A 6,000-nucleotide genomic window follows, 5' to 3' on the forward strand; every position below is an offset into this window, starting at 1 on the left:
GATTAGAGCAAGAACGTGATTAATACCTAGCCCCAATACACATAATCAAATACCAAATAATAAGCATATTATTTTGAAAGCTGTAAGGGAATTCTGTTGTTGGAAGATATGTGAATCACGTATCCTCAAAACAGTTATCAGTTTAGTCACATTTGCCACACTACTTCTAGGAGTAAAATCACAGCAGGGAACAGGGTAGTATATAACAAATTTAAACTCATTCTAATATCTTCCTTGGTGAACTGATCTTTGTTGTTTGACACAATAAAGTCAAGAACAATCTGAAAAAGTACTAAACACATATGTAGGTGAAGGTATTCCCTGCCTCCCCGACAAATGATCTAAAAGCTCTTCAATAAAGAGACTTAGGATGAAAGTTCATTAACCAAGTATATTAGATTCATCATAGTGTGGTTAAGTGCTACTTGTGAAGAAAGTGGGTGACATTCTGATGACAGGTTTGTTTCTGTATGTTAACTAAATGGGGATGGAAAAATAAAAACATGAGCAAGGGACTCAACTTCATAGACAAAACTAAAAGGGACATTAGAGATTATTTAACCCAATCTCTTTATTTACAGATGAGGAAACCCTCCTATAGACTCTTGGGCTAGGTTGCAAGACAATTGTTTGAGTCAAGTCCTCATAACATTTTACTACAAAAATTTAATAATTGGATACATGCAATGATCTGCTCTATTTTAGAGATGATCACCTTCTGAGAGGAGTCTTTCCTGCCATTCAACATGACTTGGGAATGGGGTGCTCAGACCCCTGGACACCTGCTGGAAGGAGGGGACAAATGTAGGATGCCAACCTGAAACCAATGAGTCATATCTGGTCATTTTATTCCAATCACCATCTTCATTTATCAGATGAGTTACAAATAAAAATGCTTTGACCTTATAGAAAAGACATTAAGATTTGTAGAGCAATTTTTATCTTTTAAAAATCAACATTTTATCCTTTTACACTACCCCTAAACACACACACACACACACACACACAAACCCATAAGTGAGTTATAGTTTATCTATCCCTTATATGTTAAGTATAATATTTAGAAACAAAATTCAAAACCAATTTGACCTATTTTTTTTAAAGGAGTTTTGTTTTGTTTTGTTTTGTTTTAAAGACTTTATTCACTTATTTGACAGAGAGAGACACAGCGAGAGAGGAACACAAGCAGGGGGAGTGGGAGAGGGAGAAGCAGGCTTCCCACAGAGCAGGGAGCCCGATGCAGGGCCTGATCCCAGGACCCTGGGACCATGACCCGAGCCAAAGGCAGATGCCCAATGAATGAGCCACCCAGGCGCCCCTAATTTGACTTATTTTATAACTTGAGTTATACTGATTTGCTGTGGAACTTTTTCAGGTAATAAAATATTTCCAAAGAAAGTATTAGTAATTTGTAGCCGATGGATATTCAACATTAATATCAGAGTGTAGAACTCACCTCTTATTTTGTTGTGAATATAAGTTGAATATGCCCACATTTTTGCTGAAGAAATTCTGAGACTATAAACATTAAGAGGGAGGGCTATTTTAATGTTTTAAAATTTGTCATTTGGTAAATATGTCACGTAGATATCATACACACACACACCCCCCCAAACAACGGACATTTAACTTCAAATCCATTTTGTTCAGAAAAAAGACTTTTAATGTGATGTTTTAGTTATTCTTGGATATAAGATTGTTTTCTCCTTTAATTTTTTTCTCATTTGTGGTTTACTATGGAAAGTGCCCATACCGGACATACTAGTTTATGCTGCCTACGCAGTTATAGTGCTTCTAGTAAATGATTAATTCTACAATGGCTATCTATAAAAGGACATTTTTCTTTTCTCTTTTACTACCTATTTTGGCCTTCAAACTTTAATTTTTATTTTCTCTGAGAATAGTTTTTGTTGCACCATACACAAAAATAGACTCAAAATGGATAAAAGACTTAAATATGAGACAAGAATCCCTCAAAATCCTTGGAGAACACAGGCAGCAACCTCTGTGACCTCAGCTGCAGCAACTTCTTGCTAGCCACGTCTCCAAAGGCAAGGGAAGCAAGGGCAAAAATGAACTATTGGGACGTCATCAAGATAAAAAGCTTTTGCACAGCAAAGGAAATAGTCAAAAAAACCAAAAGACAGCCAACAGAATGGGAGAAGACATTTGCAAATGTCATATCAGATAAAGGACTAGTATCCAAAATCTATAAAGAACTTAACAAACTCAACACCCAAAGAACAAATAATCCAATCAAGAAATGGGCAGAAGACATGAACAGACATTTCTCCAAAAAGACATACAAATGGCCAACAGATGCATGAAAAAAGCTCAACTTCACTTGGCATCAGGGAAATACAAATCAAAACCACAATGAAATACCCCCTCACACCAGTCAGAATGGCTAAAATTAACAAGTCAGGAAACAACAGATGGTGAGGATGCAGAGAAAGGGGAACCCTCCTACACCGATGGTGGGAATGCAAGCTGGTGCAGCCACCCTGAAAACAGTATGGAGGTTCCTCAAAAAGTTGAAAATAGAACTACCCCATGACCCAGTAATTGCACTACTAGGGATTTACCCCCAAAATACAAATGTAGTGAAAAGAAGGGGCATGTGCACCCCAATGTTTATAGCAGCAATGTCCATAATAGCCAAACTATGGAAAGAGCCTAGATGTCCATCAACAGATGAATGGATAAAGAAGATGTGGTATATATATACATACACAGTGGGATACTACTCAGCCAACAAAAAAAAATGAATCTTGCCATTTGCTAGATGGAAATGGCTGGAACTACAGGGTATTATGCTAAGAGAAATAAGTCAATCAACGAAAGACAATTATCATATGATCTCACTCATATGTGGAATTTAAGAAACAAAACAGAGGATCATAGGGGAAGAGAGGAAAAAATAAAACAAGATGAAATCAGAAAGGGAGACAAGCCATAAAAGACTCTTTTTTTTTTTTTTAAGATTTTTATTTATTTATTTGACAGAGAGAGAGATAGCGAGAGCAGGGGGAGTGGGAGAGGGAGAAGCAGGCTTCCCGCCGAGCAGGGAGCCCGATGTGGGACTCGATTCCAGGACCCTGGGATCATGACCTGAGCCGAAGGCAGACGCCCAACGACTGAGCCACCCAGGCGCCCGCCATAAGAGACTCTTAATCATAGTAAACAAACAGAGTTGCTGGAGGGGAGGGGGGAAGGAGATGGGGTAACTGGGTGATGGACATTAAGGAGGGCATATGATGTAATGAGCACTGGGTATTATATAAGACTGATGAATCACTGACCTCTACCTCTGAAACTAATAATACATTATATGTTAATTAACTGAATTTAAATTAAAAAAAAAGAATAGTTTTTGTTGCATTTGAAGGATCTATGTAGATGTAAGGTTTAAAGGTAAAAGAACAGGGCGCCTGGGTGGCTCAGTTGGTTAAGCGACTGCCTTCGGCTCAGGTCGTGATCCTGGAGTCCCTGGATCCTGGAGTCCCTGGATCGAGTCCCTGGATCGAGTCCCGCATCGGGCTCCCTGCTCGGCAGGGGGTCTGCTTCTCCCTCTGACCCTCCCCCCTTTCATGCTCTCTCTCTGTCTCATTCTTTCTCTCTCAAATAAATAAATAAAATCTTAAAAAAAAACAAAAAAAAAAAACAAAGGTAAAAGAACAGATTTTAAACCTCTCTTCTTTCTTTCTCTGCTTTGTGCTCTTTTCTTTCTGTTTCCATTCTCTTCCTGTACTGTTTATATCCAGCCTTTTACCCCTGCCTTGGTTACCTCCCCAAGATTCATTTTTTCATTTCCTTTTCCCTTGGCTCCGTCTCAGCCTCGCTTTAAGGTTCTTAGTCAGTTCACTGTTATTCCCAGCCTTTTGTCATAGTGACAGCCACACTTCCAGGAGTAGCAGTCTCATGAGTGTTTGGGACCGACCCAACATCCTATCCCACAAACAAGCCCGAAATGTTATGGATTTCAGCAGCTCTGTGCAACTGGACCAGAGTTGTCTTCACACAGTGTTGTTAGAGAGAACGAAATAAAAATGAGAAAAATTATGAGAAAGAAGCTCCCACTGTTTAAAACCTAGATCAGTTCCCTGCTTGCTCACTGAGAGAAGAGTTAAACAGCAAGGTAAAGGTCAATATAAGTATTTAGGGAAATGTGATTATAACAGAGAACATTCTGGATATTAAGAGAAGTAATTTGTAATTTTGGAACAGTGAGCCACAGACTTAGGGAAAGCAGTTGGAAAAAAATCACCTTTTGAAAATGACTTAAGGGGTCTCAGAGGAAAACCCGGCAGAGACTAGATTGTCAAAATTATGGATTTTTTTTTCCTCAAAATTAAGGCTATTTCAGGGCAAAAGTCTGAAAGAGAAAAGTTTGCTCCATATAATACCATTTAACCAGTAATACTATGTCACCAACATAGTCCCCCAAGCATTACAATATAGCAAGAATCCAGTGTAGAATAAAAGTAGAAATCCTTCCTCCTTCCCCTCCCAAAAAATCATATGGACCCAAGAATCATCTATTTCAACCTCACCCTCAAAGCAGGAAGCCCTTATACGAGATTTTTAACAGGTGGCCATTCAGTTTATCCCGCATTACTTCTGGTCACAGAGAAGTGAGTCATTGCCTCACAAAGCAACCCATTCCATTTTTAACAACCTTCCACTAATGAAGTGCTAACACTCATGCACTACTTCCTATATAGTAGGCATAGGCCTGAGCGCGTTCTCAGTGCATTAATTTGGTAATCCCCACATGACCCCATGCAACAGGTCTGTGGCTTAGAGTAGGTAGCCTGACCTATGGAAGGGGCAGAGTCTGGGGCAGAGACTTTAAGCACAGTCTGACTCCAGAGCATTTGCCATAACCACTATGCCGTGACACCTCAGATCACACTTCCCTGTAGCTTCCACCGTGCACTCTGGTCCGGACCCCAGAGGACAAACCATCAGTCCAATTCCTCTTCTCCTCCAATAACCATTCAGACACTTGAAGAGGGTGACTGTGTCATCTTCTCACCTTCCCTCCATAACTCCTCTTTTCACTGTTAATTTAACAGCAGATTTTTTGTAGCCTCTGTCATTCTGATGACCCTCTTCTCAGGTTGGGTACCCAGGAAGAAACGTAACAGGTAAGATGTAAACAGAGTAATAATTATAGATGAAATTTTCATTTTTAGCTATCAGACTCAGTTAAAGAAAAAATTCTATGTGTAACAAACATAAAAATTATCTTTATAAATATTTGCTATTGCATGTATTTATGTGTACTTGCAAATCTTTTCATTACTAACGTAATAACATAATTGTGATTCTAAACACATTATAGTGCTACATAATAATGATTTATTGCCCAAACTGAATTATGTTTCAGGAGCTAAGAACAGATTTGATGGAGGCAACTATTTCTGTGTATCTTTATTTACTACCATGGCAACTAATTAAAATAGGTTTGTTTAATTAATTAGTTGTTGGTAAAACACTATGAAGATGAAAACTGCTATTAATAAATGCAGTGTTTAGTATCGATGCTAGTGTTATTATCATAAATGGTAAAGTGTTCATGGTCAGAATAGACCAGTTCATCCATCCATCTTTCTTTCTTTCTTTCTTTCTTTTCCTTCCTTCCTTCCTTCCTTCCTTCCTTCTTCTTTTTTTTTTTTAAGATTTTATTTATTTATTTGACAGAGAGAGAGAGAGCGAGAGCAGGAACACAAGCAGGGGGAATGGGAGAGGGAGAAGCAGGCTTCTTGCCGAGCAGGGAGCCTGATGCGGGACTCGATCCCAGGACGCTGGGATCATGACCTGAGCCGAAGGCAGACGCTTAACGACTGAGCCACCCAGGCGCCCTCTTCCTTTCTTCTTTTAAAGTAGGCTCCACACCCAATGTGGGACTTGAGCTCAGGACCCTGAGATCAAGAATCAGATGCCTGACTGAGCCAGCCAGGCATCCTGACCAGTTCATTTTTCATTAACAGTCAT

Source organism: Mirounga leonina, unplaced genomic scaffold, assembly GCF_011800145.1.
Source record: "Mirounga leonina isolate KUSES-001 unplaced genomic scaffold, KU_Mleo_1.0 Mir_128, whole genome shotgun sequence".
NCBI classification, from domain to species: domain Eukaryota; kingdom Metazoa; phylum Chordata; class Mammalia; order Carnivora; family Phocidae; genus Mirounga; species Mirounga leonina.